Source organism: Podarcis bocagei (assembly GCF_964188305.1).
Source record: "Podarcis bocagei genome assembly, chromosome: 15".
In the NCBI taxonomy this organism is placed as follows: domain Eukaryota; kingdom Metazoa; phylum Chordata; class Lepidosauria; order Squamata; family Lacertidae; genus Podarcis; species Podarcis bocagei.
This window is the reverse complement of record NC_138141.1, coordinates 6751745-6778834: the sequence shown is the minus strand read 5'-3', so window position 1 is coordinate 6778834 and position 27090 is coordinate 6751745. Positions and strand designations below refer to the sequence as shown.

Below are 27090 nucleotides of genomic sequence, written 5' to 3'. Positions count from 1 at the left end.
CTATCTGGAAAACTATTGTAAAAATAAAGATCTCCTGGCAGAACTAGAATGATTCTTGTAAAATAAGAAATATAATGTTTTTGGTATCTGATAAAAACAAAGAAAGTAATACAGTAATTTGGAACTGTGTGTGAAAAAATAATAGAAATAACAATACAATGAGTCTAATCAGAAGTCAAATGTGTTTTTCCCCCTTTTAATTCCTTCTTTTTGATTTTTTTCCCTTTTCCTCTTTCTCCTTTCTTTTTTCTCACCCTCTTCTTTTGGTCCTTTTCTTTTTGATTTGCTAAGAAAGAGATAAAGAGGTAAAAGTTAAATATGAAAATTTGACGAACTTAAAGTGATGTTTTGTAATTTTTCAACTATTGTTAAAGATGGTCAATTGAAATGAACTGATGTATTAACTATTAAAACAAACAAAAAACCAGCATTTTGGATTTAGCCCAGAAATTCATTGGCAGCCAATGCAGTCAGACCAGGATCGGTGTAATATGTCTTGCCCTGGTGAGCAACCTGGTTGCCGAATTCTGCACCAGCTGAAGTTTCCATACCATCTTCAGAGGCAGCCCCATGTACAGCACCTTGTAATAATATAACCTAGAGGTTACCAGAGCATAGATGACAAGTTATGCTATCCCTGAAAATTAGTGCCATGCCAAACCTTTTTCAGAATTTGAAGAGAGCCTGTGGCAAAGTGGTCTGTGAAGAGGGTGGCAGGCAAGGGGGGCTGGGGAGAGATTTTGGTAATTTTAGAAAATCAGACATTTCTTTCAATACACTCAAATCACTGGAGTACCTCCTTGATAGTGTACTTAACAAAAATCAATGAAGGCAATGAAGCATTAATGATCCCAAATCTCTGGCTGATCAGCAGACATTGTGATAATCCACCTAGCAAAGAAGTCAATTGACCTTGGCTCTGGGATTAGTCTGTATCACCCACATTTTAACAAGATGTGGGAGAGGAAGAGAGCAGGTACGTAGCTATTTAAATAAAACCAGCAGGACAATATGATTTGCCTCTATCTCTTTTTGGATTTGATTTTTTATCAATGCCCCAAACTGAATTCTGGTTATGGGACTCAATAGGCTGGTGTGGATGAGCAGATGGGATTCTTAAACCTTCCAAGAATACAAACCAAGAGTCCTTATCTGGATAACAAACTAGGACAAGCGACCTAAGCTAATGGGGTTGTGTCATATTACTTGAGTTTGCTCCACTTTTTTTTTTTGGAGTGTGGTCATCCCTTGGTTTAAATTGGCTGCTTTGGAAGCAGGGAGTACAGTAATGAGGTGGGGCACCCTGCCCCACAAATGGCACAGTTATAGAGACATCTCCTCCAACAAACTAGGTGAAGATGAATCCAATACGTGCTCTGACAAATTTGGTTCCCCATCCCCAGTGCAGATGTCACCTGGGAAAGGCCACAGCTCAGAGGTAGAACACCTGCTTTGCATGGAAATAGGTCCAAGATGCAACCCCTGGCCTTTACAGGCTGCCAGTGTACCCTGTCTGAAACCCCGAGGAGCCGTTGCCAGTCAGTGTAGACAATACTGAACTAGATGGACAAGTGGTCTGACTTGGGAGAAGGCACCTCTTTATGTTTCTATGTGTAAAGGAGGTTGGTCCATTAGGGAAATTGGGGCATTATGCCCTGGGCAACCTCAATATGTCTCTGGGCAGTCCCCACCTGCCTATTTTCTTATTTACAACCAGCCCAGGGTTGGCGTGGCTTTTCTGCTTCCTGCTGCTTACTATGAGTTGCCCTTGCAGAATTCAGCAGGGAAGAGAATGGGGACAAAACGAGAATTAGTTGGCTCTGCCTAAACCGACAGTTTGGGCTCCCTGGCTTCTTTTCTACCGGTTCCAAAGGGCACCAGCCACCACTGCATATGTGTTATTTCTGCATTGCTGGGGGTTGGACTAGATTACCCTCAGGGTCCCTTCCAATGCTACAATTTTATGATTCTTTGTCGCCTTACACAGGCCTGGAAGGCATTATTCATTGAAACCACAGACCTTGATGTCATACCCTCCAACATTTTGGGAGAGCAAATTTAAACATACAAAATCCAAGCTGCTTTAGAGGGGGCTATCAGTTTAAACATTTGGTGACAGCCACGCCAGGGGTGAGCTTTGGCAGGCTGAGATAAGAATCAATTTTTGGGTTGCTGTTCCTACCTCTACAAAGTGGCATGCCTGGCTTTGTCCGCATGTACAGATTTTCCTGTGATGAACAGGTTTTGTGGCATTCGTATGAGTTGCCATCTGTCTCTTTCCAGATCCATCTTCAACACATTTTCCGCATCCCCCGTTTGCCACTCCTGGTGTTCATATATCATCCACTTCTCTGCACGGCAACCGAGCAAAGTGTCTAACAAGCCGAGCTCTTGAAATAGCACCTGGAATCGTGGAAACGAAAGCAAACCTTTGCCAATTAATGGCAAAAGCACTCCTGCTAATTCATCTTCTTCTACTCCCCATTCCATGTTTTGTTTATTCAATAACAACGGCAACCAAAAGCTGAAATGTACAGGATCTTGTTTACATAGCCAATACCATTTAAAAGAAAGTGGAAACTGCACAATTTGCAGCGAGCCTATACATCTCATTTCCCTGAGATTTATTGAAATGCTCCTGCACAATTTTACTCCTAGGTACCAGGTTAGCCAATTTATTTTCACACCGTCTGTAACATCTCCACTCTTGCAAAGGCTGGAGTCAATTTACCCTGTTATTGAAATGTACCATGTGCTTCACTGTTTGTTTGTTAAAATTCATTTGTTTTACCCACTTCCACACTCTGCTTTTAATCTTTCTATTATATTGGGCACTATCCACTGGAAATATCTCCCACAGAAACATCAGAGTAATAAGCGAGATTCACATCTTAAAATAAATCGGCTTTGGCACAAGCTTTTTTTTTTTAATATAGATTTTTTATTGCGTTTCTTTTCACAGGTTAACAAATTTGTTTACATGGCAACATACAAGAAACATTTTTTATATATATGTATATGAAGAAAAATAGACAAAGAAAAAATATTAAGAAACTTTCCTTAACGTCCTTCAACAGTCCTTCAACTTTTGGACCTCCTCACATCCTCTCAGCATTGCATTCATTGTTCTAGCCAGTTCAGCAATTTGTTATCTTATTTCTCATCTTATTATACCTTTAAATATAATATGTTACCAATTTCAAAAATTTGTAATTTAATTTTAAGACTCTTAATAAACATAATATTTTGTTTCAAATATGTCTCGTTTTTTCCATCAATGCTTACTTTATCATTTGCTTAAAATAAAATGCAGAAGCATAATGTTTCTTAATCGTGCGCTATCTTAACATTCAAACAACTTATAATGTTTTTGCAAATAGTCCTTAAATTTTTTCCAGTCCTCCTCCATTATTTCTTCGCTCAGATCTCGGATTCTGCCAGTCATTTCTGCCAACTCCATATAGTCCATCAACTGCGTCTGCCAGTCCTCCAGTGTGGGTAAATCTGGTGTTTTCCAGAACTTAGCGATGAGAATCCTAGCTGCTGTGGTTGCATACATAAACAAGGTTCTGTCCTTCTTTGGCACCTTCCGGTCCACCATGCCCAGGAGAAAGGCCTCTGGTTTCTTAGAAAAGGTATATTTAAATACCTTTTTCAGCTCATTATGTATCATTTCCCAAAAGGCCTTTACTTTCGGGCAGGTCCACCAGAGGTGAAAGAATGTCCCTTCTGCCTCCTTGCATTTCCAACACTTATTATCAGAGAGATGATATATTTTAGCCAACTTGACTGGGGTCATGTACCACCGGTATACCATTTTCATAATGTTCTCTTTCAAGGCACTACATGCCGTGAATTTCATACCGGTGTTCCATAACCTTTCCCAGTCCTCAGACATAATGTTGTGTCCTACATCCTGTGCCCATTTAATCATAGCAGATTTAACTGTCTCATCCTGTGTGTTCCATTTAAGCAGCAAGTCATACATTCTTGAAAGTACCTTAGTCCTTGGTTCTAGTAACTCCGTCTCCAGTTTCGATTTCTCCAACTGGAAACCCACTTTTTTATCCATTTTGAATACCTCTTGAATTTGAGCATAATGTAACCAATCTCGCACCTTACCTTTTAATTTATCCTGGCTTTGGAGCTTCCAATTATCTCCAACTCTTTCAATCATTTCCCAATATTTTGGCCAGTAGGCCTCCATATTGGGCTTTTTTTTAGAAATCTTGGCTTCCACAGGTGATAACCACCTCGGGGTCTAGCTTTGGCACAAGCTTAAGGCTGCGTGTTCACCATATATTTAAAGCACGTGACTGGAGACAATGAGCCAGCATGGCTTATGCAGCTGCAGTGGCATAGCGTGGGTTGTCAGCACCCGGGGCAAGGCAAGTAATTTGCACTCCCTAACCCGTGGATTTGTGCCCCCTAACCCATGGATTTGCGCCCCCTAACCCTAACCCCCAGATGTTGCGCCTGGTGCGGCCGGCCCCCCTGCACCCCCACGCTACGCCACTGTGCAGCTGTTTGCTCCTCCCCTACTACCCTTGGCACAAGCAGTGGTGGGTGTTGCTCATTGGTACTGATGGGGCAGAAGGAAGGGAGGCCCACAGGAAGTGAAGCCAGACTAATGATAGCCAGAGGAAATCTTATTCTTGTTTTCGCCCTCCTCCTCCATGCTGAGTTCTACAAGGGCAACCCCCCCCCCTGCACTAGTTGCAAATAAGAAGGCAGGGAGGTGGGGGCTGGCAGCACCCCCTTTGCCCTAATGGACCAACCTCCACCGAACATTGGACAAGCGCATTCACAGCCCGAGGGCATGCTGTGGCCACAGGCCATGCAGACCCTCCAAGTGTCCCTATTTTTCAGGGACAGTCCCAGATTTACAGAAGCTGTCCCAGTTTCTGATTTGATCCTGGAATGTCCCGCTTTTCCTTAGGGTGTCCCTATTTTCATTGGAGAAACATTGGAGGGTATGAGGTCATGCGACTCACAAGCCAAGGAGATAAATAAGTATACAAACTTTAGAAGACATCTGAAAGCAGCCCTGTATAGGGACGTTTCTTAATGTTTAATGTTTTATTATGTTTTTATATATGTTGGAAAGGATGCAGGTGGTGCTGTGGTCTAAGCTGATTGCCGATCAGAAGGCTGGTGGTTTGAATCCCCGCAACAGGGTGAGCTCCCATTGCTCGGTCCCAGCTCCTGCCAACCTAGCAGTTCGAAAGCACATCTAAGTAAAAGTAGATAAATAGGAACCGCTCTGGTGGGAAGGTAAACGGCTTTTCCTGCTCTGCTCTGGTTCAGAAGCGGCTTAGTCATGCTGGCCACATGACCCGGAAGCTGTGCACTGGCTCACTCGGCCTGTAAAGCGAGATGAGCGCCGCAACCCCAGAGTTGTCCGTGACTGGACGTAACGGTCAGGGGTCCCTTTACCTATATATGTTGGAAGCTGCCCAGAGTGGTTGGAGCAACCCAGTAAGATGGACAGGGTAATAATAATAATAATAATAATAATAATAATAATAATAATAATTGAATAGGATGTCCCTACTTTCATCGAAGAAATGTTGGAGGGCATGATAGTGGTAGAGTTTGAGACCTTGGGCAATTTGCTTGGCCATGGTTGGAAACAAGACACTGGATTTGATGGACCTGAATTCCGAACTAGCAGGACTCTATGTTTTTATTAAGCTCTTCCTGGACCTATTTTAGCAGCTGGTGGATTTGTGGGTTCCATTTTGGAAAGGCACGTTGGGATTAGAATGCTGCTCACCCCATTTACCTATGAAAAGAGGCAGTGAGATTCTATTTTATTTGGGGTACTTTTAAGTATCAGTTGGATGCTGAACTGACATGACTTCTATTTTTAATGCAACCTGGCTTTATTTCTAGTTGCTGAGAATCTAGATTGCATATTGGAAGCATGTTATCGTTCAATGCTGGTATGTGCCTGGGATGCTTATTGGATAACGCTTATTGCATGTTGGCTAATGTTTATTAGGTATTTATTTATTACTGTTAATTTTGCTTCTGCTTCTGTATATTCTTATTTCATGATAATATTGAATGAGACTTGTTTAATTTGCCTCATTTGGGTTTGTGATGTTTTGTAATGCATTGTCTTTACACTGACACACACACACAATTTCTGTCTCTTTCTCTCTCAAATGTCTTTTGGGAAAGCAGATAATGGGTAGATTCAGTTCAGTTTGCATTTTAATACAGACTCTTACTTACACTTCCCAAAACAACACACAACCTAAAACACAGCAAAAACCCAAACCCTGATTTTTCCAAACTTTGCAGTACAGCCAAGTAATATGTGCAAAAATGTGTATCATTCAATCATAACATTGTAGAGTTCGAAGGGCCCTGAGGATGATCCAGTCTAACCCCCTGCAATGCTGTTGGACTCATGATGCAAACTGAATTTGACTGGGAAAATGAGACACACTGACAGGTTTTTCTGTCCTTGTGAGTTGTTTTGAGCATCATCTACTGTGGAAAAGTTGCATATAAATTAAGCTCCACCCCTCCCACAGCGCTCTGTTAGAAAACCAGCTTCGGGTTGCTAATCAGAATAGCCTATTTTCTTGGTGTGCAAGCTGAGCCTTCCACCTTCGCAAGCCCCCGTGCCACAACTGCAGCATTAGCAGAGGAATCATTTCAAGCAATCTGCTGCTCCTAATTTATTTGTTTTCACATGAATTCATTTGGCATTTAATCAGGGACTTTGTTTGCAGTGATGATGTTTACAAGCTCCAAATAGCAAGAAGGAAGGGTGGGGAACAATAATGGGAAAGTGGATTTTAACCTTTTAGTACATGGTAAATTTTGATTTCAAGTAGATAATTGTGCCCACACCTGGAAGAGGCAAAACACTGGTAATTGGATAAACAGTGGTATAACCTTTATTTAAAGTGGGATCTTTGTGCACCCACAGACCATACGCCCTTACAGGGAACCTTCCAGAGGCCCAAGTGCCAGAAGTGGGCAGGGCCAGAAGCAAATGTAGGTGGAGTAAGGAATGCCAAGTTTTACCTTTCTGCAGTAGGCTAGTTTCTACACACACTTGCACACCCTTCTCTGTTCCCCATTTGGGCAAGCAAGATGCATGATCATAGTTCAAGGACACATTCCAGCCAGGCTTATAGTGAGGACTATAGTTCTAAGAGAGTCCTGAGACCCACAGTGTGAGTCTTGAAGGGCCACATTCAGCCCCTGGGCCCTACGCTCCCCATCCCTGATTTAAACATAAAAGGGGGTCTGTAGTGGTCTGAATGTTCAGAAATGGCTAACAGAGGTGGGATCAATTTCTCCCATTTCTGTTAATGCTGGGGGTGGGGAACCTCAGGAATGGACTCCTCTAGGCTTCATTATTTGGGCCTTGGGATTGACTACATCCTTTCTCTCCCATCAAACACCCCTCACATTCTCTGTTTTGCACCTTCCTTGGGTGCTTTTGCCTGGCACGAATATCCTTGAATTATGAGAATGACACAATCCTGTGTGGATGGAGAATAGACATGTGTATGGGGGGGAGGGGTATCTAACCTACAGTACGAGGCAAAAATTTTGGGGTCAAAGGTCAATGGAAGAGTATTTGCTTTGCACAAAGAAGGTCTCTGGATCAACTCCTGGGATTTCCAGGTTTGCCTGGAAGAGACCACTGCCTGGAATCATGGAGATCTTTTGTACTGAATGAAACAGAGCAGAAAGGTCTGACTCAGTATAAAGCCTCTTCCCATGTTCCTATTGATGGCTGCACCCACTTTAGTGTGACAGCACTCATACAATGGAACACTCTGCCTCTTGACATTAGGAAAGGGCCATAATTGTACTATTTTAAATGCTTGTTGACAACAAGGCAGCAGCTACTGCGTCCCAGTGCAGCCATAGATGAGTTGGGTGTGTGAATGCTTTAATCCTGTGCGGTCAACGGACATGTTTAGCATGCCGGGAAACCACGTGGGAGGCTACGTGGGAATTACCTTTCAAATCATTGTTAGCCCAATTAACAGGGTAATGTGGAGGCAGGAATTGCAGGGGTGGATCTCCTTGGCTGGCCACCTGGCTTCAACCAGCTCCACCCTAATCTCATTTAAGCCATCAGCACAGTCGAAATTGGGTGTCCCACCCTCCCACCCTATAATTCTGGCCCTGCCCGGGGTGAGTGGGCAGGGTGTACCGAAGACCTTGCTATGGAGCATTTCAGTCGCTGTATTTGGGGCAATGGAGGAATTCACCTGAATACAAAATTGGGCCTGTTTGGAGGTTTCACCTACCTCGTAGAAACCATCACAACTTGTTGGTGGAGAAGGCATTGGGTTGGATCCTTAGTTCAGTAAAAGGGGGCAGGTAGGAAACCAGCCCCCCACCCGCTCTGGTCAGGGTACCCCAGTAAAGGAGCCAGGGGGATGTTTCTGTACAAATACCCAGAAAGGGGCTAAAAGGTCATAGACCTCCCCCGATGGTGTCCTGGAGGAATTGCCCAGAACTGATTCATGTCATAGAGTGATCTTTAAATCCAGGATTGACCCTGAAGGGTTAATCAAGCAGCAAGTGGGCAGGTCAATTCAGGATCCATACCCAATCATTATGCCAAAGCCTACTGACATCCATAACCAATAAAGTGGTGACCATTTTTATCCCAAGATGCTGTCTTGTCTTCATTTTGACCTATCAAACCCTTGCCCCTGGCAACCTCAGTTTCTGTTTCCATTTAGACGCCTAATGGGTTGCATGCATTTCATTGTTTTTTTGCTTAGGTTTGAATGGTTTTTAAAATTTTTATTTAATCTTTGTTACAGATATGTTTGCCACTCTGAGCTCCTTTGGGAGGAAGGGCAGGATATAAATTTGATTTTAGAAAAAAGTTCCTATGCAAATTCGAGACACTGCATTAATGCACATGAATATTGCATTATATGATGGAAGCAGTCTTTGTTCTTGTCCATTTCCTGCTATGCTGCATTCTCCAGATAGACTACCCATCACATCTTTCTAACAGCTGCACTATATCTAATAATTCATAAGATGCAGCAGTGTTATTTGGGGATTTTTTTATTATTATTATCCCATATGTGCAGCGAATACCAAGAGACACTTCTGTTTCCAACCAGGTTTCCCCCTTCTTTGGGTGCTGTAGTAATGCATTCCAAAAATTCCACATCCATCACCTTGCGTCAGTCCTGCACACACTTCCTTGCCTTGCTGTTTCCATGAACATATGGCCAAAGCTGTGAGTCTGCTTGCTGGTAGGATAATTTATACCAGCACCTGGTAGGAATGGAGCTTGCAACAGCTTGCTAATCTTTTGTTACAACAGCAAGTTATAGATGATGTTGGGTACCCTGATGAGGAATGAAGAAGCAATTGATTGCCAAATGGTGTGTCGGGGCACACTTATCTTCTGTGAATGGGAACTTGAAAAATTAAATCTCTTACATCCATTGAGGATGACGCCTCAAGCACAATTGATGCCCCTTCTCCTCACCAGGGCAGGGATATTCTCCCCACAGAGGGAATCTGGGTGCACTGGAAATCCTTCATGAAGCATGTGTTAAGAGATGATGGACATGGAAGAATCCCTGAAGTACTATCAATAAAGAGAAACCTTGGTCTCATTTCACTGATCCCTGACTGGATAAACAAAGGAGAAGGCAAAATATTCACTACTGATGAACTAAAACACATTTCTCTCTTGAAAAACACATCTTTTTGAAAAGAACAAAATTTGACCATTTGCTGTTGATAGGTAAAAGGTAAGAACCCCTGGATGGTTAAATCCAGTCAAAGGTGACTATGGGGTGCGCGGCACTCATATCGCTTTCAGGCCTAGGGAGCCGGCATTTGTCCACAGACAGCTTTCCGGGTCATGTGGCCAGCATGACTAAACCGCTTCTGGCACAACGGAACACAGTGACGTAAGCCAGAGTGCACAGAAACGCCATTTACCTTCCCGCCACAGTGGTACCTATTTATCTACTCACTCTGATATGCTTTTGAACTACTAGGTTGGCAGAAGCTGGGACAGAGCAACGGGAGCTCACTTCATTGCGGGGATTTGAACCGCCAACCTTCTGATTGGCAAGCCCAAGAGGCTCAGTGGTTTAGACCACAGCGCCACGCTTGTCCATATTTGCTGTTCATATATTCAGTGACGGAGGAAGGGGGTGCAGGGGGTGTGGTCTGCCCCGAGTGTCAGTACGGGGGGGGGGACACACACACGCAAAATGAGCTTTTAAATAAAAAAAATGGGCTCATGAAACTTTTTAGGAGTAATGTGGTGGCTTAGGCACCTGCAGATTCTGCAGTGCCTGAAATGGCAGTGTGGGACTTGCGTCTGCCTAGTGCCTCTCCCTCAGGCACCTATAGCTGTGGGGGGAGGCAGCAGAGAGGCTCCAAGCTTCGGAGAGGCTTGCCCCATCCCTGGCTGCAGGACATGCCCCCGCACCAGGCACTCGAGTGGCTAGCTACGCCGCTGCCACCACCGTCATCATCTGAATTTATCTCCCACCCGTCTTCCCAGTGGAGCTCAGGGTAGCAAACAAGAAATGCAAGTTAAAACATCTTTTAAAACTAAATATAATTGCAACTGCTGAATTGCAACTCATTACCAAACTTAAAACAATGGAGAGACCTGGTCTGAACAGAGACATTGGATTCTTATCTCATTATACATGACTAAGCCATTTCTCACCTTCTCACCCCTTGCCTTTTCCTGTAAGACCTATTACAGTCGTTAAGAGTCGTCAACAGGCTCATCTCAGCTATCTGCCAATCTCCAATTCCCACCACCCTTCTGAGTAATACCCCTCCCCACCTTCTCACTATATAGAAGGATCTGGCAACTTCTGTTTCAGTGTATCTGAAGAAGTGTGCATGCACACGAAAGCTTATACCAAGAACTAACTTAGTTGGTCTTTAAGGTGCTACAGGAAGGAATTTTTTATTTTATTTTAACTAAATATAAAATATAGATAGGAAATAAATTCCTACTCCTTGGACAGAAGCCTCAGCACTCTTTGCAGCTCCCAGAATTCACAGAGGGGAAAATCACGACAGGTAAAATGGCTTTCTTTTTTCACACAAGACGTGGCCAGTCTGTGACTTCCTGGGGGTTACTCTATTGTTTACATAGGCACCGACTCCATGGGGCCTGAGGGGGCCCGAGCCCCCTCAAAAATTCGTTTGGGGGGCTCTGCCCCCCAATAATCTCGGGCGACCCTCCAGCAGAGCGCCAACCCCGCCCCTCCCCCAGCCCAAAATGCACAGGGTCGGGCTGCATGCCTCCTGCCCTCCCTCCCGAGCAAAAGCTCCACCCAATTTCCTTCGGAGCTGATTAATAGGCGCAGCACGCTCTCCCCTATTCCCTCACGAGGAGGCGGCGCCACTTTATCTGCATATTCATGAGCTTATTTATTATTCATGAGCTTTCCCGGGCCCCCCCAATATTTTTTATAAGTCCGCGCCCCTGATTGTTTATATTGTACGATTTAATTTTAGTCTTTTAATTTTTATGCTATGTTTTCTTTTTGCCTAATCCGCTTTGAGCGGTATTGAAAAGCAGCATTTTTTGTATTTTAAATAAGGGAATGAAATGGATAAACACATTCAAAACAGTTTAAATTGTGCGTGTGGGTGTGCCAGATGTTTCGACTGAGATTTTATGCCAAGCAACAAATGAGGAATATATGTGTTACGGCTAAAATCTGGGTGCGGGGTTACTCTGCCACCCAGCTCATCGGACTAAGTCCGTGGGTCCCTGCGGAAGAAAATGAGCTCAGCCGGACGCAGGAGCAAACTGCAGAAGATCCAAGTTTATTGCGCAACAGGTTCAAGGCGAGATTGAACCCCGAGAAAGGGGTGACATGAACTTTTGAAATTTCCCTCCATATCCCAGAATACAGTGCAAAATACATCCCAGTTACATCATGAATACATTAAGAGGTTGGGTTACACAGATTAACATATGGAGGAGGGAGGGGTGAATATGCAGAGAGCTGGATGGAGGAGGGAGGGGGGAATATGCAGAGAGCTGGAGATATGCGCAGATAAGCACATCCTGAGGAGACAATGGTCCATGTTTGCATAGTCTGTCACCTGGCATCGCCTGGAGGAAGGGCTTGGCAGATGGAAATAAGAAGACATGCCCCCCCCCTTCCGTATCAGTCCCCCATTCGGAGATAGATTTGCATTAAAGTTCTGTAAGAACTTGCAAATCTTTTCTCCGCACCCTAAATCTCGGTGAATGGGATGTGTGGCTTTATGCAAACCTGAAAGGGACTTGCAAGCCATGCCTCTTACGGTCATTTGCAAGTATAGCAGTGCAGGTAGCTGCATATAGGGTATTATATAAAAGAACACCTCTTGTATTTTGTTGCTAAATTACTTGTGGCATTCTAACACTTTGGGAGAGACCATTTACTCAATAGTGTTCTATGCTTTACACCTAGCAGGAAGGTCCACTAATGACTGAAAAATGCAGTTGGTGTTTTGTCCTTCGCCATTTTTGTGTATTTCTCAGGTGTCAAGCTAGCTCTTCTGTGGTCTCACACTGACATAGTGCTACAGCAACACATCCTGTCTGTTGAATCCCCTCAGGGCTTTCAATTTACCATGTCGCCTGGCATTCACCATAGCTGGCACAGGTTTGGACCTCTCGTGAGGGAGAGGTCTTCGCCTTGGCCTTTAGCTATGGGATTTTTCATTATTGCAGGCTCTGGTCTCGCACTCATGGAAAGTTGTCCACTTGCTCTTAAAGGACCAAAAGCTAGTTGCAGCCTGGATACACGTGTCCAATTCCAGTAGAGTCCAATTTGAATTTATCTTGCCCCATGGTTCTCAACTCTTCAAACCAATCTGTTAAAAGAAAACCATTCTTAACAAGGGCAGTTGTCCAAATAAGTCAATTTAAGTCTATAAGGGATCCTTCCTGCTAAACCAAAGCATATCCACCTTCATGTTTCTTAGAAGCTTCTCCTTCGTAAAGCAAGTTTTAGCACAATTTTTTAAATGGGTAGGGAAGGTTGGCATAGTGCCAGGTGGAACAATGTGGTTATAAATTGATCTAAACATTGGACTACACAATAGTGTGAGCTATTAGAAAGTATAAAATGCATGAGAATTCTCCATTGGTGTGTAAGCAATAAGACATAAAACATAAAAACAATTACACACAAAAATACGCGCCCCCCCCTTTGTGGAAATAACACACTGTCAGACACATTTCAACATTCCTACGTAATAACACATAATACACAAAAAAACCTAATTAAATATCAGTTGCATATCTTGACACAATTGTGATCTTTTACGTATGTATCTTTTGAATCCTGGAGCACAGTCTTAAGGTTCAAAAGTGAGAAAATGTCCTTGCAATTCAACTCCTCCCCTTTGCCATGAGGGGTTGTTGCTGCTTTTCATCATTGTACATCTGTAGAAGTGATATCCTGTAAGGGGGCAGGGTTTTGGGGACTTAAACACACAGTTAGACAAGGAAGGGGCAAAAGGCAAAAAGGATGTCCTTGAGTTTTCCGAGGGAAGCTGCAGATAATAAAAAATCTTAGCACATTAAGCATTTTATTTATTTCAATATTATTATCACATTTCCACATAATTACTGTTATTATCTGCTAAGTTTGTTTGCTTTCCTTCACTTAATAAAAATTACTCCACATGTATAGAAAGACAACTGTAAAAAAAATACAAAGGTGGTTAAAAAAAAAGAAAGCAAAAAATTAGATTACCAGTCAGATGAAAACAGACTTGACACAAAGACATCAGATTTAGAAAAGAATTATTATTAAATAATACAAAGATATTATCAAAACCGCACAGATTACTACTGGACTAAAAAATGGGAAAACAATGGGGAAAAACTTAAAATTCACCATGTGCTATCTGATAAAAGAACTTCATGAAACTGACTTTCAACATGTGATGAACATGTCCCCAAAGTAGAACACACAGACACAAAATGACCTATGAGGAACCAAAAATAAATAAATGCTAAGACACGCAATTAATAAGAAACTTGAAGTAACCTGAAGTAATCTGTTTTGGCATTTTAACATCCCAAATGATGTGACGACATCAGCTGTAATGTTAATAGCGGAATACTGGGAAATGAGTTAATACCAAGAAAAATGAATGGCAATTTAAAGTTGTGCAGGTACCTTGCACTAGCCAAAATGACAGAATTAATAAGAAATGCTCAGGCAAAAAGGTAAACAAATACCATTCCACAAACAATGTTTGGTTGTGCTTCGATTAATTTCATATATATAATGGAAGAACTGATAAAACGAACTTAATAAACGAAAACAGATTATTTGTAACCTAAAAAATGTCAAAGCCACAAAGAGATAGAAGGAAATCAACTAATATAGCAGGGAATCAGACTTGTTTTGCTGAACAGAAAGAAAGTGACTGTTTGGCTTTAAGGGAAGAAAGACAAAAGGAAAACAAATGCAATTACTTTGTATAGAGTATTTAAATCACTGTTTGTATCCCCTCATTATCATTTGTGCTGTGGGAGAAAAGAAAGGACACTCTGTTAAAAGGGAAAATTATTTCATGTGAGAGGTCTGTCAGGAAATGCTGTTCCTAAAATGCATAGGCATATACACACACACACCAAAAAAAACCACGTATAAAATTTAAATTCCATTGGGAGGCGAACCTTTTGTCTTACGTAGCCCCTGGAGCAAGACATTAAGGGTGATTTCCCTCAATGGTTCCAAGTTTTACATAAGGCAATTTGGATAGGTTTCACTCTCTCCAAACCTTCTCTCTCCCCCCTCCTTTCTCTCTCTCTTTTGTTGTAAGCTGATCTAGCCTCTGTGCATGTGCAGAGTTCATGTCTCAGCAAACCTTTTATACCATTGAAAATGTTGCATCTTTTGGCTCAATTAGAATAAGGAAGGGAAAGGTAAGGAGTAGATTTTAAAAATAGGGTTAGATTTTAAAACAAAACAAAAAAAAAGAAACTCAGCAATTTAAGTATTCACCAAAGCTAGCAATTTCAGCCCAAGCAAAAGGAGTGCTTCCTTTATGTACAGGAAAGGGCTATCATTATTGGTCATTTTATCTGGTCATTCGCGGAACAATCAACCGGTCTCTTATTTATGAGTAAAAATGGCCAGAGAGTTAGAATTCATAGGAATTTTTTTTTTTTAACATTCTCAGTCATTTCAGCCTTACCATTTGCAGACAAATTTTACTGCCCTTTATTTACAGGATTGGTCAAGGCTAATTCTACTTGATTATCCATTTGTATGTGCTTAAACTTTGAGTAGACTTTTAAGTCTGATTTTTGTAAATAATAGACAAAATGATAAACACTGTAATCACTTAAATGCCTGATATCACCAGTTCTGCTTCAAACATCATGGCTTTCACCTCTCACCTTTTAAAAAAACAAAGAGCAAATCTGGGCTGAATTTCAACTCATCAGCCACAAATTGGGAAAGTTGAAAGGGACCTGGGGTCATCTAGTCCAACCCTAAAATACAGGGTTCATAGCAAGATTTGTACTACCAGAAACACACACATACTTATGTACACAGACACAACTAGGGAAGAGATCACAAGCCATGCGCCTATCACAAACCATGCGCCTATCATGTACTAAGGAAGAGGAAAATAAAAGTACCCAACTAGTTTGAGTGAGAGTTTACTTCCTTAGACTAAAGAGTGAAAGTTCCTAGATAAATTATCTTTAAAGACTGAAGTGAACATTTTTCCTAAGATAGGGAGAGGATCTCTTATAAAGCATAGTTTAAACAGCCATAGATTTGATTTAAAAGGAATACAAGAGTGAACAATTTTCCTGAACTTGCAGAGGAATAGTAAGCCTAATCTATGCCCCCCCCCCACCTTTGCAGTTTCCTTTAAAGGAAGCTTACTCGGGAGTAAATTTACCTGGCACAGAATAAGAAGGAGAAGGAAAAAAAACCTGAAAGAGACAGAATGAAACAAGGGGGGGGGGCATTTTCTAAGAAAAGAGGCCAGGACGTCTTATAGAGACTGATATCAGGAGCCTTACAATAACTCTTCTGTCCAACCAAATCAAAGTTAAAACTGGACTCACATAATTTTCTTAGAAGGAACACCATACTTTCATAGGCATATGCTTAATGAAGTACATACACTGCATTTTAGCTTGAGAGAGCAGTTGGCTCAACTAGGCTTTTGCAGCAGAAACATTAGGTTATCAGCACCTTCCAAAATAAGACTGTAGACTCACAATCTCAAAAGTTGGGGCAAAGCAAGAGGTGGGGTAAACATTTGCACACTTCATTCTCATCTTCTCTTATTTAGGACTGCTAAGATCCAGCATGGCTTCCTTAGATTTAAATTTTGAAGCAAGCTTGCAGTTTAAACTATGCACACTTAAGAAAGGCAGTCTGCCAGAGACAGAAGGAACAGACAACACACATAACAGACAACATGTAAACATATATATTCTCATCCTTTAGTTGGTTATTGCAAGGAGTTGGGCCACTACCTTTGGCTTCATTAAGTGAAATTAGTAGGAAGGTCCCACATGGTTTTATGAGCCTCCTTGCCTCTTCAAACACACCACCAGTTAATCAAACTGGTAGGGCTCACAACGCTTGGTTGACTGGGTACCCCTTTATAGATGCATGCGTTGCTGTTGTTGCTTTTTTTTTTTTGCTTTTTCCTTTTTTTGGGGGTGTGTGTCTGGGATAGAGAAGGGGGAAAGAGAGGGGTTGATTAGGATTGGTATGTCTAGGGGTTTGGTATGCTTAGTACAGGGACGTATAGTAAAGAGAAGGGGCTTCTAGTTGCCTGGCAACTTCCTTAGTGGGTTTTAGAGAGCTCTAGCTATCCGGTTCCTTGCGTTCCCTTTCCTATTTCCTTATTTCCTATTTCCTATTTCCTTATTTCCTTATTTCCTTATTTCCTTATTTCCTTATTTCCTTATTTCCTTATTTCCTTATTTCCTTATTTCCTTATTTCCTTATTTCCTTATTTCCTTTAACCTGGGGTCTCTTTCCACTCTGCCGGTCCTGCCCAATTCCTCATGGGCTATCCCTCCTGGCAACCTCCTACCTATCGTCACATCTCAGGAAAAGGGGCCCTACTGGACGCCCGCGCCATGCGGTGCCAGATCGGGTGGTCCCTGGATAGAATTTCGAACTGAAAATCCCCCTTGCTTTTGGAGGCGGGCTCACGCACGATACACGTGTTACGTGGCACCGACCAGTGCGGCTGGGATTGGGATAGAAAGCCAGACCCCTTCCTGCCCCCTCCGTAAGGGCGCTCGGGAAGTTCGGAAGAAGAACTCCAGCCCCTTGCTTTCAACTGAGATGCCCGTTGCGGAGAGTCGGCTGTCTTTCCAAGCCGGGTCTCACCGTCTTACTTTCGGGCTCCCAATTGGTGCGGCTGGCTGGAGATTTTAAGGAAAAGAGATAGAGCTCAGAACCCCCCCTTTCGGGTTGAGCAGCGGTCCACGGTCTCTCTCACTAACCGGACCAAGAGAAAGGCAAGAAGGATAAGCACATCCTGAGGAGACAATGGTCCATGTTTGCATAGTCTGTCACCTGGCATCGCCTGGAGGAAGGGCTTGGCAGATGGAAATAAGAAGACATGCCCCCCCCCCTTCCGTATCAATATGCAACATTTACTATGATTAAAAACCAGGGGTTTGTAATATTTATTTTCATAAGCAGGAGGACTGACAAAAATACATCTGTGGTCATGAGTGGCAGTAAAAAGAAAGCCCTCTTCATGTATCCATAGGAATGCCTAAGGGTGCAAAGTGTTTAGAGGGAGAGCCTGAGAGTCAGTCCCCTCTCTAGTGACTTGTATCCAATTATAGATATAAGTAGTTCACATTAGAAGTGCTTGACTTCTAGCAACCAACCCCCCCCCCCCGAGCTTCCCTTTCAGAGCTGAAGATGTAAAGAGGCAGCGGTTTCCATCCCATCCTATAGTCACTGCAATGAGTGCCAGCTCCATTCCACTAAAATCAGCCTCTTCTACGATTATTCATCTCACAATCTTCTATGGGCAAAAGCAACGTGTTTATTTATGTAAATAATTTCAGTGCATTTGAAGTGGAAAGGAAACATCAAGAACAATGCAGAAAATAATGTATTTATTTAGGTAACTTTTGTGGACTTAATAATAAAAAAATATTTATTGCAGTCCAGAGACCCATAGAACAATTTCAGAACAAAATACTTTTAAAGCAGCCAACCACAAAAGAGAGAGAAACAGGAAAGGGACCAGTAGGTTAAATAGGTTAAAGGGTGCAAGGAGATAGGATAATACTGTAACAAATATCGAATAACAAACATAAATAGCTGTTAACACAACAACAAAAAAATAACAGTATGTAAAGAAGATCGCACATGGGTGGAGGGAAGCAATGGGTTTTAGGGGAGGGAGTTGAGGGAATTAATTGAAAAATTGTTAAAGATATACAGCGGTACCTCTGGTTAAGAACTTAATTCGTTCTGGAGGTCCGTTCTTAACCTGAAACTGTTCTTAACCTGAGGTACCACTTTAGCTAATGGAGCCTCACACTGCCGCTGCGCAATTTCTGTTCTCATCCTGAGGTAAAGTTCTTAACCTGAGGTACTATTTCTGGGTTAGCAGAGTCTGTAACCCGAAGCATCTGTAACCCAAGGTACCACTGTATATGAGATCTAAGAGATTAAGAATAAGGAACTAAAAGAAGGAGACAAACATCAAGGAATACCAAAATAAGGGAATCGGAGAAGAGCTGTATAAATGTAAACATGAGACTCAAGGTTTTATTATACACTGCTTTACTTTGGATGTAAAGTCTTCTGGAGCAAAGATTGTACATTAAATTAATACAACAATAAAAGAGAGAGAGAGAGAGAGAGAGAGAGAGAGAGAGAGAGAGAGAGAGAGAGAGAGAGAGAAACAGAGGCGGTAATTTTGTTTTGTCTCAAGCTTGATTATCTTTGTTTCTTTTGACTTGTGGACTTAAACTTCCCCCATCCCATCATAGTGAATACTGCGAGAATTCTCTTGCAGGATTTCCTTTCCTGGCTTTGGGGAAACATTCAAATTCTGGCAATTGCTCCTCCCGCCTCTGTCTCCATTGGAATTCTCCAACATCCCTACATCCAACAAAATCATTGCACAAGCAGAACAACTTTCTCTCATGCAATGGAACTTACCCCCTCTCCCCCCCCCACAAACCACCTAAATCTGCTTTGGAGATGCAGGGATGGCTGGGAGAAGAGAGGGAAAGGAAGTTCCATTGGTCAAGCACATGTTGTGGTTGCCCCCGGGTTGCCCCCATGCACTGGGTGTACTTGCTTCACCTCATGCATTGAATGGGGACATTTGTAGGGGGCTTGTAACATGTCAGTGGGACATGTTTCGAAGCCACTACATGACTGGGAACCTCGAGAACATAAAGTTTGTGATTACAAAGCTTCTAAGTTCATGTAGCCAAAAGAATTTAGAAGTCTCCAGATCTTCATCCTCAATGTGGAAAAACAGTGGGTGGATTTGGCTGGGATTAAGATGCTGCTGGCGAGTGGGACATGCATTCCTCCCTCGGCACACATTTAGGCTTGCTCATGTGAAAAAAGTGCATGAATGGGGCTAGTGTGTCAGCTTCCACTCGTATGATGCATGACACTTTGCACCATGATTCTTCCTTTTTAAGTCGATAGCGCTTGGTAAGCAGATGGCATAGAATTGTTTACATGAGTTTTCCCAGTTCTATTTAAAGTTGCAATTTATTAAAGTTGTGCAGATGATCTGAGAAATGACATTGTTTCCCTTGAGGTTGGAGAGGAATGAAAGACCCAGAAAATGATCCAAGACGACTGCAAACTCCACGGAAAAGCATTAACACCCAACGCAGCATTGTAGTCAAATCTTAATTCTCTTTATGCACAAAATTGCTAAGAGGAAGCATGTGCTCATTTGATAACATAATTAAGGAAATAATAGTGATTATAGGTAGGAACATACTAGCATTTCTTGAACGATTTTGATCTTTGCTATGAGGGAATAAGGGTTTTAAAGCCACTCTAATTGAGGTTTTAAAAAAGCACTTGGCTCTGAAGAATGTAGAATTTCAATTGTAGTATGAATAGATTTTTCTGCAGAAGATTAACTGTAAATGTGAGAGAAAATAGAGAGGAAGGGAACTGCAACCTCAGAGAATTGGAAAACTTATAATGTTCTTAAAAATCTTGTGTGTTCTGATGAAGCAATACAAATCTTGATTAAATCTTCAAGAGGCAAACTCACAGGTGTGCTTATAGGACATGGGTTGGATCCCCCCCCCAGCCTGACAGCTGCATTGCTTTATGGGTAATCTTTCAAGGGCCACATGCCAGGGGTTAACAGGACCAGAGGCACAAGTGGCAAATCATTGAATATAACACTTACCTTGGTATGGTAGGCTACTTTCTAGCCATGCAAAAGACAGAGGTTTGCACACATCTAGTCAAGCAAGAGTCACTATCATATTCAAGGTTGTGCAAGAAGAATATAGAGAAGGACCGGTGATGGACGGGACATGGGATCAAGGGGTGTTGCCAGGGGAGGGGGCTTTGCTTGGGGAGGGTACTAAGGGCCAGATAAAGATGAGTGGAGGACCATCTTTGGTCCTCATGACTAAAGCTCTCCACTACCTCTGAGCAAGGAAAATCTTGCCTCCATCAGGGAATGAGATCTAACTGCTCTCCTTCACTTCCTTGTCTCAGGTTACCTTGGCAGGAGCTGCTGCCTCATAAGACCCCAGGAAAGAACAAGGATGAGGGCAAGAAGCCAGGAGTACAAGGAGCATGGTTACTGCTGGCCTCCACACTGTGCCATGGCCTGCCTAAAAGTGAACACAGGGACTAGGGATGGGCAAATCCGTCACTTGTGGTTTCTCATTTTCTTAGGCTTAAAGTTTCGTTCTCCACATTTCCATTCATGAAAATTGTGTTCCTACTCAGGGGCGAACGAAGGCTGACACCTGGGACAGGGCAAACCGCCGGCTGCGCATGCGTGGCACCGCTACGCACGATGCATGCACGGCGTTGCTACGTAGGGTGCATGTGCAGCTTTGCTACGTGCAACACATGCACAGTGTATGTAGCGATGCCACACATGCACCATACATAGCAGTTTGCTAATGGCACCACTCGAGTGCCGTACGGATGGTGGCGGGATCCTCTGCTTGCAGCTGCAGCAGCGAACGGAGGATCCTCCACATGTGGCTGCGGCGGCATGATGGCTGCTCTTGCCACCGTGCCTGGGGGTGGCAGGGTGAGCACCCCACAGGGTGCCTTCTTTTCACCGCCACAGATATGCCCCCGGGGCGCCTCCCCCCCGCCCACCCTTGCAATGCCGCTGTTCCTACTTTCTGCACAGGTGGGTTCCCCCCCCCAGGGGAAAAGGTGGCCACTTCTTCTGGGTGGGGGCATGAAACCATGTAGGGCTGAGTGTCCAAAGGGCAGAGCTAAGAACTAGCTTGGTATTTAAGGCTGCTCTGTCTCCTTTTCTGCCCTTTGCAGTGCCTTCTCTCTCTATCACGTGGACTTTAGCAAGTTGCCTTTTATGAGGCTGAGTAAGAATATGGGAGAAGCCCCTCATTGACATGTGGGACTCCATGTTTTCACCTGCTTTACACTGTAGAGCATTTGGTGCCAATTTGGAAAGGTAGGACTTTAATTTGCTGCCACCCTGGAGGCTTGGAGCTAAAAAGGACTTGGCCTGCACACCCTGGTGAACACTGAACAGTGAGGTCCGGATGTGCAGGTCAGGCTTTAATTACCTAAGACTCACTTTTCCAGGGGAGTAAATAATGTAGTGGCTTACATTACAAAGGGGGTGCAGGATGCTTACCAGTTATGTAACCATTGATTCTTCCTGCCCACACTTCACTATTCAGCTAATTGGCACAGGTTCTAATTCATCATTTTTAAATAAATATAACATCTAAATCTTCTTTCTGGGTGTGAGGGGAATTCTTCATCATTTTAGTATGGATTCCACGTACTTTTCCAATGCCATTTTGCCTAGTAGACACATTTTTACTGAGAATTTCCCCCAAATGGCAATTTTTGTACTTTCCTTTCACAAATATATGCCTTTTAGGCACACTTTAGTACATGCATTTTTTGTACCCATTACTTGGCTGGATAGCTGCATTGCAAAATCAGAGCAGTGTGCATTCAGAATGGCTCTGCCATTTAAGCGTAAACTGAATCACATTTCTCTCCCATCCCAACCTCTAGTTCATATGACTTGCAAGTGACCTATGGATTTGCAATACCGCAAGGGCTCTTCTCATTCTTTTTGCTTCTTTAGGTTTTTCCATTAAGTAAATTTTACGTTCACCCTACTTGACAGATTTCTAACGTGCGACCACAACATCTACTCCTCTTTTTCTCCATAATGTACTTACAGCTGAAGAGTTTTCTTCCCAGTAACGTTCAACAGGAGCAGCCAACTCTGTAGATATAAACAATCCCCAATACTTTCTCAAGAAATGTATCCTGCCTGAATAAATTGCTCTCAAATTTGCTGGTTCCCCTTTATATCAAAGGCTGAAGTTGATGTTGAGGCAAGAGGAACTTTCCCAGAGACTTTTGCTACAATGCCTAAGAGTAATCTATTTATCCTTGCGCTCGTAAAAGTTCATTCCCGGCTCTTCCTTGTTTTCTAGGCAAAGCATGTATCCTTGGCTACTGTCAACATTAAATTCAGTAGTCTCACATCCCCACTTGCTGACTAATAAATAATGTATTGTACTTTGGCTAGACACATTCCCAGTTGAGATTCAAGGAGATGAAAAGATTGAGAGAGAGAAACTTCACACTTTAGGGGCACAAATGGGAGAGAAATATATCCTGTATGTAACCAGTAGAAGCCTATGTACAACAAAGTGTCCTTGCAAGAAGGGAAGCTGAAGCCTTTGTAGATGGGTAGGGAAAAGAGCATTTGGGTTAAAAATGGGGCAGAAGGGTCCTTGTATCTTCAGTTAGAGAACAGCAGACTTCTCTTCAAGCACAGGCTTTGCACGTATTCTGGAACCCTGCATGATCAGTTTTCCAAAACAAGAGTAAAGTCTACATACAGTTATAGCAGTATAGATTTTCCTTAGCACAGTGTTTTTCAACCTTAAGTCCACGGATTGTGCTGGACTTCAACTCCCATAATCCCCAGGCAGCTTAGCCAATGGTCAGAAATGATGGGAGCTGTGGTTCACTGGATTTGGCTGAAGACCTGGCCTGACCTGGCCACAGTGATCCATGTGACGGTCACCTCCAGGCTTGACTACTGGAACTCTCTCTACGTGGGGCTGTCCCAGAAACTCCAGTGGGTGCAGAATGCTGCAGCAAGGCTCCTCACAGGGTCCTTGCCATGGGAGCATATTCACCCAGTGCTCTATCAGCTGCACTGGCTCCGGGTGGAGTATGGGGTCAGGTTTAAGGTGCTGGTTTTGACCTTTAAAGCCCTATGTGGCCTAGGACCCTCATACTTATGGGACTGCCTCTCCTGGTATGTCCCACAGAGGACCCTAAAGCCATGAATAATAAAAGCTTAAAGGTCGCGGGCCCTAATTTTCAGTGACGCCTCTGACCTGGTGGAATACAGGCACATTATATATTTCCATTTCAATGTACATTAAACAGTTAAACTTAGCAGTCCCAAGCCAAACTAGGCATATCTGAAGGAACTCTGGTTTTGGACAAGTCACGGCCAGCAAGTCACAGATCTCTACTGGTTGGGGGAGTGACATGGTCCAGAGTGATCCAAGGCTGTCGGGCGGGGGAGAGGGACACCAGACAAGGCAATGTGGCAGTTATCAGGCTGGAAAACCTCACAGAAAGGCCAAGACCTACCTTGGCTGCCAGCTGCATCCTTCCAGGAGAAGGTAGACATTTAACACCTGACTCTCTTTCCTCCCTGAAGCATCGTGATGCAAAATTGATGGCTCCATCAGTGGAGGCACTGGTCCTGCATGGTGCAGGGTACTCATTTACAAGTGTATTCTATGCAGAGAAGCTGCTTGTAAAGAAGCACATTGCAGGATCAATGCCTCCATGCAACAGAGGTGCTGATCGTACATGGTGCAGGATTCTCCTTTGCAGGTTTCCTTGCAGAAATTTATCCCCCCCCCCTGTTTTTGCCTGGGAGTAGGTGAGAAGGAAATGCAACATTTCCTTTCCCTACCCAGCCACGTGTTTAATTGTTTTTTTAATAATAATAATAATAATAATAATAATAATAATAATAATAATAATAACAACATTAGTCTCACCTTCAAACCAACTTGGAACTGGATCCAGAATGGGGCAGATGGTCCCTATGTTGGCCCAGGGTGGATAAACCCAATTGGGGACCCCCAGATTGGGGCCACAGGGCAGATAGGGCAGCTGTTCACAGCCTTATCTCTCTCTCTCTCTCTCTCTCTCTCTCTCTCTCTCTCTCTCTCTCTCTCTCACACACACACACACACACACACACACAGCAGAGGCCTACCAATTTGTTTTCAGCTAGCAGTGCAGAAATACAACCAAGCCCATGCAACCAGGTTTAAAGCTTTTTATATATATATACAGCACCCCTACCAGTTGCTCAGAAACTACACAGAAATCAAAAGCCCAGACAAAATAAGAATGGAATGGATAGGAAAGCATGGGACTCTGATGGCTGGATTGAGATGCCTCAGGGACTTGGGATTATCTGTATCTCTAAGCACTTGTTGGTGTTAGAACACAGAATTATATCGATAGATCAGGTTAAAGGTCCATATCATCTAGCATCCCGTTTCCAAAAATGGTCCTTGAGATGTCCCTGTGAGAACAGTGAGTGCAGCAGTTCCCTGCTATAGATGTCAGCATATGGGGTCTCTGAATGTGGATTTTCTTTGGAATATAACCAATTGAAGCCCTAGCAGCTCCACTTCCCCCTGCCATTAGAAAACGTAACAAGAATATTATCTGCCTTCGTTAAATTGTCATCCGGCCGGTGTACCAGTTCGCTCAGCACCTCGCACTTTCTTCTCTCAAATACATGGCCTTTCTTCCATTACCAGCATCAAGTTCCTGACAGCTCACCGTGAATCCAAAGATGCTTTGCATGATCAGAGTGCTAATTTTCAAGTCACTCTCTCTTCGTCTAACAGTAAGTTGGGGAGCATTATTTATTCAAATTGCTAACATGAAGGACCACCTAGGAGACTTGGAAATTTATTTCCTGGGGGGGGGGGAGATGATCGATTGGGAGGAGCTGCAATTGTAGGAAGCAGCTGGCTCCCAGAAGCATGCTATTTACTAAAGAGCAATCACAAATAACACCCAGCTTTAAAGTGGCATCATTATGTACATTGCGAGTGCAGTTTCCAGTACCCTTAAAATGCAATCTTTAAAAGTGATGTTTTTCTTCCCAGTGTTTTATTATCTCCGCTACTAGTCCTATCCTGCCACAACCCAGTTAAGTACCACTTCAACAACAACCACGGCAAGGAATGAAATCATTTGCTCATATGGCCTGGAAGGACCAGAAAGAAAGATTATATCATGAATTGGGATCAAACCATCAAAGATCCTTACACCCACTCCTCACCCAGTGAGCCAAATTTGACACGTGGCTGAGGCCCTGGCCCACTTCTGGCTTCTTTGCGACAAAGGGCAGGGTATTAATCCAAATAAATAAATAAATGACCCCCTGATATCACAATGATACCAGGTGACCCGTGCTTCTTTGCCCTCAGGGTCTTAAATCAAACAGCATGGGCAAGGCCATGATAAGCAAACCTGTTCATTTCAGTCTCTCTCTTTTTTCCACTCTGAAGTTCACTTCTCCCCATTCCCATATTATTATGTGATTTATTTGTTTTTTAAAAAGTGAATATTCACCAGCAATTTAGTGCAAACTCCTCCTAACAAACACAATTTTGCTAAGCAAATTTTCCTAATAGAATGCATTTTGGTAAGTTGCTAGCTACATTCCTTTTTTCCACTGGTCAACTATTTTAAAAGAATCTATGAGACAATTAACCTCAACTGAACAATTTTTATGGGTTCCTCAGGTTTCATGAAAAGGTCCAGACAATCTAATTGTATGTGGTAGGAGTGTGTATTCCTGAGCAAACAACACTATAATCTGCACATTATTTTTGAAGCTGTAGATCAGGTGAGCTTGCTCCAGAATGCCAATGCAGCTTGTATGACCCATCAACCACCCCACCCCATTTTGTCTTCTTAAAGGTAAAGGGACCCCTGACCATTAGGTCCAGACATGGCTGACTCTGGGGTTGCGGCACACATCTCGCTTTATTGGCCGAGGGAGCCGGCGTACAGCTTCCGGGTCATGTGGCCAGCATGACTAAGCCGCTTCTGGCGAACCAGAGCAGTGCACAGAAACGCCGTTTACCTTCCTTGCTTCTATTTCTGGCCAGCTCTTCCTCTCTCTCTTCAACTGTCATCCTCAACACTCTACCCATCATTCATTCTAACTCCATGCAACATTCCACCACCCTCCCCTTCTGACAATATTCCATCTGACAGCTTTTGGTTTGCAGTTATTACAATTTGTAGAATAATCATTATCTCTCAGGTAATACTTTAATCATTGGGAATATGAACATTGGGAATATGAGGGAAGACTTTTGGCCTGTGTACTGCAAATGAAAATCACAGTGGTCTGAACCCCCAAATACCTCCTGAAACTCACCTTAGCCCCCAAATATTCTCATTCTCTCTCTCTCTCTCTCTCTCTCTCTCTCTCTCTCTCTCTCTCTCGTTCCCCCTCCCCTACTTTTCATAACATCCATTTTTCAGAACATTTTTACTGCTTCAATTTGACCCTCTGACTTCCTTCTGCCCCTCCATGAGTTTCTACTGTGATACAAATTGACTGCATATTGTACTTATAAACCAATACTTAACTAAATCGAAAAGAGAAACCTTTGATTAACATTTCCCATTACAAGCTCTTTACATTCCTGCCAGTAATTTTAAGTGTTTACAATGGTCATTTAAATAATTCAAACATTTGCTCCAGTCTTTTTCGAATACTTGATCTTCTCGGTTTCTGATCTTCCCTGTCATTTTCACC

At 43.0% G+C, this 27090-nt stretch overlaps 1 long non-coding RNA gene across 1 annotated transcript; it reads right to left on the bottom strand.

Annotated features, from left to right (window-relative positions):
* Positions 1 to 217: 217 nt before the first annotated feature.
* Positions 218 to 22774, bottom strand: LOC308574290. Its single transcript, XR_014002448.1, has 3 exons — positions 22430 to 22774; positions 2183 to 2403; positions 218 to 286 (listed from the first exon to the last, which is right to left on the bottom strand). It is a non-coding gene; the product is annotated as an uncharacterized lncRNA (long non-coding RNA).
* Between the last annotated feature and the right edge of the window lie 4316 nt (positions 22775 to 27090).